This window comes from Sinocyclocheilus anshuiensis, unplaced genomic scaffold, assembly GCF_001515605.1.
Source record: "Sinocyclocheilus anshuiensis isolate Anshui unplaced genomic scaffold, SAMN03320099.WGS_v1.1 scaffold334, whole genome shotgun sequence".
Lineage (NCBI taxonomy): Eukaryota > Metazoa > Chordata > Actinopteri > Cypriniformes > Cyprinidae > Sinocyclocheilus > Sinocyclocheilus anshuiensis.
The window spans coordinates 686,634-697,129 of NW_015546055.1; the positions used below are offsets into that span (position 1 = coordinate 686,634).

Below are 10,496 nucleotides of genomic sequence, written 5' to 3' on the forward strand. Positions count from 1 at the left end.
GATGAATTAGTTTTTTTTTTTTTTACATTTTTTTCTGATTTATGGCGAGCTAAACAGAGACATCCACATCCCCTCTGTAAAAAATCTTTAACTCTAATATGTCAACAAAATCAAACATGAATTTTGAACCTGGCTTTATATAATGTATGGAGATAAGTGCATTTATTTAATTAGATAATGTCTATTTTGCGACATTTCAGAAAACAACTGACGTAATGTACTGTGATTGGTGATATCTATTCATTACAATTTTTTAACCCTATTCACCTGTAGTGTCTTGCCTTAACCCCATCCACATGCCATTTCATGCCTTCCAGAAAGCATATACGGCTTTAAAACCCATATTAAGCATACAAACTAAGCTTAGTCTATGTTTGTGAAAGCGATCTCATAGTAAGTATAACAACAAGCAACGTGGGAGTAAAGCATCAACATTTAACTCTCAACTTAAGATGATGGGAATTTCAGAGCAACGGACAAAGTCTGGACCCCATGATCTCATTTCGGCCTGTAATTTACCAATGGCACAGCCTCCATACTAATTTCCACAGTCAAACTGTCAATTTGATGTCTTATGGGAAGTGTAGGTAGACACCTTGCAGACTATGTACAGGGTTTCCCCAGCATACACAACAAAGGAGCTCAATGGCACATTTGTTGGTGACTTTCTCTCCTCGTTTTCATTTAACTCTTTCATTTTCCGCTATACATCTAAGTAGTACGCCCACCCTCTCTGACATACCGAAACCACACACACTCACACATATGTCCATGTGCACACACACCATTTTGCCTTTCCATTTGCTCATGGGCCCCCAGATATAAGTCAATGTCTTGAATTACTCACCCAATAAGGGCCACCATCTGCTCCACTACATGTGCTTGCTGAAGGTATCACAAAGACTTTCTGTATGAGAGAAAGACAGAATCACTCCATCAGTTATCCACTGGGTGATACACTCGTAACCACATCCGATGCCCCCCTATGGACCCTCTAACACAGCAAATGAGCAGGCAGTGGTCAGCAGAAAGTTTTTTTTTCTGTGATCAGAGGTTAAAACACAACATGACACATCTTTGAGCAGACAGACATGGAAAAGGCCTTATACAGATGGCGTGAGCCTTACAAGGCCCAGGGCTACAGCTAATACACTCTAGGGAGGGGGACTCTGAAAAAAAAAAAAAAAAAAAAAAAAAAAAAAAAAAAAAAAAAGGATTAAGAAACAAAAACATGTCAGAAAACCTGACTGGAAGTAAAGCAGGATCAAAGATGGCTCCTGTCCAGTCTAGAACCTGCTGACTCACAAGTTCAGTCATGATAAAAGGCAGGATGGGCGGCGTGGGTGTTGGGGGTCGGGGTTTGTTGGCTGGTGCCTGGTGCAACTCAATCAGTCGGGACTTACTCATTTATATATATATATATATATATACTTTAAAAAATAATAAATGTTACTTAATTTAATGTATTTTCATAACGAGTGTTTAACTGTATGTAACTGTTTTTCCTTCTTTCCATTGTTCCATCAACAATAATGATTTTTATTTCATGTTTTTAATAAATGTTTTCAATTTGTTGAATAATTTATTTTTTATGAGAGATTTGTGGAAATTTTTATCTGTATGTAACTGAAGTTTCCTTGTTTCCATTGTCATATCACCAATAATGATTTTTATTTAATGTTTTTAAATAATTGTTTTCAATTTGATGTATAATTTTTTTTTTTATATGAGGGGTTTGTGGAATTTTTATCTGTATGTATCGTATGTTTTCTTGTTTCCATTGTTCCCATCATCAATAATGATCTTTGATTAATGTTTTTACATTTTGTTATATGTTTTTTTTTATATGAGGGGTTTGTGGAAATAAAAAAATACATATTTCACACACACACACACACACACACACACACACACACACACACACACACACACACACACACACCAGTTCCACAAACATTTCAAATGAAAATAAATTATATAAAATATTATTTTATAGCCATTACAGATAGTAACTCTTAATGACAAGGAAAAAAAAACATGATGTATATGGTTATGTTATAGTACAACTGCGTAAATACCCATATTTCTTTTTTCATTATATACCAAAAGAGCATAATGTGCAAAATATGCTAATACTAAAACACGAGTAGAGCAGTAGATCTCCGTAAGAGCTTGTCAGAATAGGTGTGGGTTAATCCCAATTAAATAAAAGAGAACATTTGAGACGAGTGTGTCATGTTATATACAAAACCATATTGTGTCTGAAACACACCTGATCCACAGGTGAGGCCATTCAGACATTGTAGATGTATGACTAACACTGACACTATCACACACTTTCTGTCTTTCACATGATTCACACTATCACTCTGTCTTCATCCATTTACATACACACCAATGCACAAACTCCTGCGTCTCTGTCACTTCCCCCTGCCTAACCCTCTCTCTCTCTCTCACACACACACACAACTTTACTGTAACAGTCCAAACTGCTCAAATCTATTCTTATCAGAGCATTGTTTTTATTGTTGTTATTCTAAATGTGCAGTTTAACATGTGAATACAATTATTATGAGACATAAGTATTAATTACATATTAAGTGGGCTTGAGAAAAGATGGTATCTGTACACAAACTTGCATTTGTCTAATAATGATTGTATACAATCTTGCTACAGTATAAGAGAATAAAGGTCTAAGAACGAAGAAACAACATTAAAATCTCAGACAACTACATGTTTTAATGAGATTTATTTCATTTGAGTGTGTAAGAGAGTGTTTATTTGTCACCGTGTGGGTTGATTTCAAACACTGATACGAAGGCAGCATTTTCACTTTGAGTGTTTGGTCATAACGGTTATGCTAACAGGCTGTGAGTAAACTCTGCTGAAATTACTAGATGAAAAATTTCTGTTCATATATTTCAGGCTGACTTCATCATTATGAATGTGAAGAGGCAAAATTAATAATTAATTCACTTTTTTTTTCCATTTTGATCCATAGCCATTTACTGTGCAGGTATTTAAATACACTTTTAAAATATAGAAACATTTAAATGCATTGGTTCAATATAAAACAAAGAGTAGCCTGTTTGAAATATATTAAAATTGAGTCTGACTTAAACCTGCACTACATCATTTTGCAAAAATGAAGAAAAACTACTGAAAGTATGCATTACAGCATATTTGGAGAATTTCCATCATAATTTAATACATCCGAGTATGAAATGAATGTCAGGGCGTCTCAATTGAGAGGCTATAGCTGCAACTTTCACAAAATGGAGGTTGATAAAACAAAATGGCCGCCTCTGATTTTACTTTAGAGTCATAGTTGATCTGAATGCTCCTGCTGGCATCCAAACTCCACAAATATGAAGTTATGGAAACATTACACTTTTGTAATATATATAAAAAGAGATGAATACCTTATATGTATGGTTATATATGTATTCATATTTTTAAATATACACAGGCTACATATGGAAGCATATATTGTACATTATTTTATATATATATATTGTACATTTCATTTTTTACCTATTTATTTGTCTTTGTTTGCATTAAAGTAATTAAGTAAAGTGCCCATTATCTTTGCACATTTTCAAATGTCTGTATGTCAGGAACTGCTCATTCAAATTCTTTGCTGTCAGCTTCTTGTTAGGTGATTATCGTGAATATGAATCAGATACACAACAGCCCAATTATATAGAAGTAAGCCTGTGAACACATACATCTCACAAACTGCATGAATGAAATAATTTCTTATTTTCTATCGGGGCATCGGCATCACTTTTGTATGTTTTTAAGTAATGTCTTCACTCACCTCAGCGTGTGTCTTTATCATGGTTTTTCTTACAGCACTGAAAATAAATTCCAGAAAGGGTTTTCAAGGTGATCCATGACATAGATATGAGATCTGAAATATACAAAAAGATCAGAAAGGTCTAGGAAAGCATAAGAAAAAGAAACGCTTCAAAATTCTTTTGTTCTAAATATACATTTTAAATTAATGCAATGCAATATAGTGCTGCTTGCAATGATGGTTACTTTTTTCTTTATTATTAAAGTAATATAATATAATAATATACGATAACACACAGAAGAATAAGAATGCTTCACTCGGATTCCATAATAAAGCTGTTTTTTTGAAGTGGAAGCTCTGAATAAAACTATGCATTACTGTCAAACAGTGACATATTCCTGCTATTACTAATCATCTTGAAAGGACTTTTATTCATCAGAACACTTACAGAAAGACGGCTAAGAATTCCTGAGGAATCTCTCGGATTGCAAAGTCTGTTCTGATGGCAAAGATCTAAACAAGAAAAGCATTAAAAGAAAAGTGTAAGAGAAAAGTGTTATCAGAAAAATGAGTCAGACACAAATGAACACAAATGACTGCTAAAAAGATTAAGAGTTAGAAACTCAGTTTACCCTTGTGAACGAAAAAACTATTTTTTAAACTGTGATCTACATTTTTATGCAGACTAAATTCAAGGAAAACATGACAGATATAACCATTTATATTTTAACATTTTTAAGGATTAAAATTGTATTAATTTGATGTGTTTAACATGCAATTTTATATTCAAAGACTTGAAATGATTTAACAAACACACTATACATGAAAAGGAGGAAAAGCATTTATAAAACTGAGCTTTCACATTTGATCAAAACATTAATAATTATTCAGTAAAATAATTTTCATCAATTTATCTAGTGACATTTTTTAAAAGGCTTAAAAGCTGAATATTATTATTATTTTTGTTGTTGTTAAAAACTCTCTCTTTGTGCTCTTTGCAGAGCAAAATTAATTTATAGCTTTTCAATGTTTTACAGAGCTCAAAAAATGAATTAACTTCTAGTCAAAATTATTTCTATACTACTATGCCAACAGGCAAACAGAAATGAAGTTATGATAATACAGAGACAGTAACAAAGACAGTAATGATAAAGAGATTTTTCATTCAATTTTAAATATTAACTGTTTGATACAGAGTTAAAGAATAAGTGAAATTAAATATATTTTAGGGATTTAAAGCAACCTGTCACATTAGATTTTTAGTCAAAGAACCTATTTCACCTAAACCCATTGGTAAAAGTGAGACCAATTTTAATGCACTTAAAAAAAACTGCTTGCTCAAATTTCTTTCATGCATCTGCCATGCTTCTGTTATTTTTGTTTTAAAAAACAAAAAGTTAATGAACACATCTGCAAAGTAGTAATAGTATTATCTAATGTTTGATTAAATAATAACCCAATTGTAGTGCAAAGACAATGAGCTAGATTTATTAAATCATCTGCGTAGTTTAGTTAGACATTACCAGTTTAAAATCAATCTCAACTCTTGCTCTAAACTATTCTAAAAAAACCCTGTAATTGTTCACATCACAGTCATTTTTAGGAATCTTATTTCTTCATTTTTAATTGTTTAACATGATTTGGGAGGGTTCTGTTAACACACACAGGACAAAACGTTACCACATATTCTGAGAATATCTTACACAATCATTTTTTTTTAAATGGTTTGTGCAAACGTACATCTGAATGAACTGATCTTGATGAAACAATTAGAACACATCAAAACATCTTAAGAATAAGGAATCAGATTTAAGTGGATGTTAGCAAGTATACACACTGATAAAGCAGGAGGAGAATAGAACAACGCTTCTTATTTTCTATTGGCAAGATTTTAAGCACACAAAAAAAAAGTTTGGAATAGTGCATTGTTGGACTTTGTTGTTTGTACATTTTATTTTATTTATTTATTTTTTAATCCCCTCACTAATTTAAAAGGGACTCCTACATTATTAGAAGAAAACCAAAGAGAGAGAGAGAGGGAGAGAGAAGGTATGTGTTCACCTAAGAGCAAGTAGTTAAACTACACTAATTACATGAACTTACAGTTCTGTGTCACACTTCTTAGAAAAAGAACAAGATAACTATATCATTTAAAAAAAAACAATTTGGTGTAATACTACTCTAAGAACTACCGAATCTTATTTTGCAAATGCATAATTTTTTTTGCAGGATTTTTCCCAAAAACATTACATTCAGTAAAATGCATATGTATCTTACCAAGCAGATTTAATTCTCGTGTTATACTAAAAAACAAATCTACAAATATCTCCAAATGTTTAACCCTTGCCAGAAAGATCCATGAACTTTTGAATGACACATTTTAAAAATTTCCATTTGAATTGGAATGGGGGACAAGACCAGACGCCTAGGTGCTTCCAGTGAGTCACCGAAAGCTTGAAATATCTGAGGCTTTATTCCTCACAAAAGGCTATTTTACAGAAACGACATGGACTTTCCTGCTGATACCCTTTCTGGGAAGAGGGGTGGTATATATAAAAACACTATATAATGAAAACAAATCTAGAAAAACATAATAACAGCAGATTCTAAGGGAAAAGTTTTAGATGTTTGCATAAACACCAGCATTAATGTTTAGCAGACATGAATACTTTTAACAGGTTTAAGCAACAAATTGACAGATTTCATTTTATTTAATTTATTTTGATTAGTCTAACTGACTGGACCAGATTAACTCTAAGTGCAATGACAAGTTTAGATTGACAAGCAAACTAGGTTAATATTTTTAAAACAGCAGAAATTTGTAGTAGCTGGATTTGCACTTACTTTAAAGTTTCATTTATCATATATATGGATATATCTTATAATGAACATTTAAGAGCATTTAAAAGTATTTTTATTATACAACGAGAATAATTATTATGCTATTAAATAGGTGATCGAGGTGTTAACAAAAAGACAACAAATTATTCTAAACAATATTTAACCTATTCAAGCTATTTACTAAGATTTAGCTTGTTGTAAAAACACTAGATTCGTCTCTTCTATAAATGCATTTCAAAATCATTCTGCACATATTAAACAATCAGCATTTATCTCAGGATCAATGCATTTAGATGTTTTTCAATCAAATAATTTTTTGCAGTTCAATGCATACATGTATAATTCTCAATTTATCTCGTATGATCGAAAATAAACGTTTAACATCCTCTGGTCATAAAAATGAGAAGGGGCGCTGCGAGAATCGCTGACAGGTGGCAAATACAATTAATACATTGATGACATGGGCCAATGAGATCATATTTAATTCATTTACTGTACATAGGCTGAGAATGCTTTTTGCTGCTAGAGATAAAAGTACATTAGCACTCGATATAATGGTCGAAGGGCATGGGAGGGGATTTTTACTGAATCAAACCTAATATGGACATCAAATCGGTCCAAGAAACGCTGGAACGGGAGAGAAAGGTGGGGTGATGGGGAGCAGGCAGAACAGCTGTGTTTTGATTGGATGAACTTGAAAATTCCGAATTTGTTCTGTCCAATCACAAAGACTGTTTGGACACATAGCAACAGCACATTTCATTCCACTGCCGTTTTTTTCCCCTCTCTCTTTCTATAGATTCTTCTGTTCATTTTTACAGTAAACCAGACATAAAAATGGCTGTCGAAAATGTCAGGTTGGTAGGAAAGGAATGTCTTTTGTTCAGAGCTTGAACACTCTGGATCAGCTTTAAACCGCAAGATGAAAGCGTTTGATTAAAGAGCGACATTCATGCCCATCCCCGTTACAAACACATCATTCTGCTCCGAGCAGTGAGTCACTTTCAAACGGGCATAAGAAACTGCTGAGTAATGTCAAGACTAAATCACTGCATTCAGGTCCAGTCACAAGTCTCTCATCTGTCTTCAAAGGTATCTTTTATCTCCAGACATCTGTATACACGATTCACTCGCCGCCCATCTACCCTACACCGAACAGATGTAGCTAAATGTGTTTATATTTCCAATATTAGCAACAAAACGGACCCCATACGACGGACTGAAAGTTATTCTCAGAATGTTTTGTATTGCTTGTGCCACTGACTAATTCCCCTTAGTCATTTATCTGGCTGCACAGCCTAACTTTATCCCAGAAAACAGTGCAGAAAACTGATGAGATCTACATCGAGCAGCTATTTCAGTTTTATTGAGCGGTACACATGTAATCATGCTGTTATGTGACGTATTCATTATTTTAGTGGGAAGTTTCCCTCTCTAGCCACAACAGTGGCCATCTGACACAATGAATGAATAACCAGGCTGGTTGTTCTTTTTTATTTCCATCTATTTCAAACTTTTTCTCATGCACATGGAAAATTACCATTTGGCAAAGCGTTCAGCCACCACAACCTCAGCATCCCTCAGGGCAGGGTTTACCAGCAATTACATTTAAGAGGTCTCGTCAAAGGTGCGCCTTCAGTAAAACCATGGGAGACAGTTTCTGCTATCTGATACGTTTCCAGCGCTATTCAGCATTTTTTAAAGCTTTTGATGTTGGTCATCATCGCCTTTTTTTTTTTTTTTTTTTTTTTTTTTTTTCCTTTTTTTTTTTTTGCTTTTTTCTCCTTAGGGCTTGTTTTTAAGTTCATAAGTTCAGAGGGCATATAATTTTTTTGGAAGCAGTTTTTGGCATGACATGGATTTACCAGAATACATTTTTGTACAAACTTCTGAATGGTTTTACCCCAAAAATCCTATACTTATATTTAGTGAAGCATCATAAATCATGACCGACTTAGAGAAATGACGAAGATTGACGCATATAGATGAAAGACTTCCCTAATCCACATTCACACCTAATAATATTCCTCTTTCCATGCCACATTCTACAGTTACAGCGTCCCCTCACGTCAATGGCACCTTGGTAACAATAGCAACACTCCTATACATACACCATCAACATTTACCTGAACCCAGCTAAAGCTAATAGTTATTTAAAGGAACAGTTCACCCCAAAATGAAATTTTATGCACTTTATTTTTTCTGTGGAACACAACTTTTTTGTGTGCATATAATTAAAGTCAATGGGGTCCGAAACAACATTGGACTACATTGACTTTCAATATATGGAAAAAAAAAAACAGACACTTTTCAAAATATCTTCATTGTTTCACAGAAAAAAAAGCTAATCATACAGGTTTTTAACTACAAATGGGTGAGTTAATGATGACAGAATTTCTTTATTGGGGTTAATTAACACTTTAATAAAAAAAAATATCTTTAATATATATATATATATATATATATATATATATATATATAATTATTTAATAAATTGGTTAGGTAAAAGATTTCAGTGGTAGCTTAGAGTTTATTTGTATCAGTTTCCGTTTCATTTACACAAAAAGTTCATTTGTCTGTCTGTGGAGCAAGTGAGTTTGCAAAAGCAAATATTACGCATGATCTAATACCGGAAAATCAGATCGCCAGCTGGGAGAATCACAGGAAGATCGTAATCACACCCCCTTCTTGGATTTAATATATATATATATATATATATATATATATTATTATTTAATAAATTGGTTAGGTAAAAGATTTCAGTGGTAGCTTAGAGTTTATTTGTATCAGTTTCCGTTTCATTTACACAAAAAGTTCATTTGTCTGTCTGTGGAGCAAGTGAGTTTGCAAAAGCAAATATTACGCATGATCTAATACCGGAAAATCAGATCGCCAGCTGGGAGAATCACAGGAAGATCGTAATCACCCCCCCTTCTTGGATTATTATTCCCGTTTTTTTTCCTGAATGAAACCTTTTCAGACAGGCACCAAGACAAACGTCTCTGGCACACATGCCGCCAAATATCAAAGTCCATTATATGAGCCGCTCGGTCTCTCTCTCTCTCTCTCTCTCTCACACGCACACACACACTCTCTTTCTACGGCAAAGAGCAGGAAGTGATTATGGGTGCCTGACGTAATCAGACCAGCCCAGGGAGGGAGAGATGAAAAAATTCAAATCTATCTATCACAAGGACGAAAAAAATGTACACCCTGGAGTCCACGTTGACAAATTCTTTAACAAGCTGTGGTCAAAGGGAAGCTGGTTGAAGACTGACTCAGCCCCTCCTTTCAGCAGTTTACTGGAAACACGGGGGGAGGCAGGGGGAGGAGGGAGTTTCAGAGAAGTCACATGACCTGTAAGGGCAGGGCTAACCACAGCTCGGGGAGGAGGAGATGAGTGGAGAGGAATCAGGGCGAGGGGGAAGCAGATACACGCCCTTCCCGAACAGATGCCTCCGAATTGGGTTACTTCAACTGCCTGGGAGTTGGCAGGAGAGAATTCACAGACTAACTAACCCTTTCAGTGCCAGAAACAATGATTCAGAAAACAAAATTAGCATTTTTAACAGGGTTAGTCCAAGTTAAGCAAGAATGTAGACATTTTTGCATATCTAACACTTGTTTTAAATAAAATGAAAGCACACATAAATATCAATAAGAAAAAAGGATGCTGTTTCAGTGACTAAAACAGCTGTTCATGACTATGAATGGATGCAGCTGATGAGGTCTCGTCTGTTGAGCTGCTTTGTGCCTGCCTTGCTTGTGTGTGTGCAGTCGTACACGTGCGATATGTCTGGTGATCTCTAGAAACCAACATGACGACAGAGACACTTGACATATAATCCCATGCCCT

General features: G+C 34.2%; 1 long non-coding RNA gene across 1 annotated transcript; it reads right to left on the minus strand.

Annotated features, from left to right (window-relative positions):
• Positions 1-679: 679 nt before the first annotated feature.
• Positions 680-4,319, minus strand: LOC107699261 (uncharacterized). Its single transcript, XR_001635446.1, has 3 exons — positions 4,248-4,319; positions 3,821-3,913; positions 680-907 (listed from the first exon to the last, which is right to left on the minus strand). It is a non-coding gene; the product is annotated as an uncharacterized LOC107699261 (long non-coding RNA).
• Between the last annotated feature and the right edge of the window lie 6,177 nt (positions 4,320-10,496).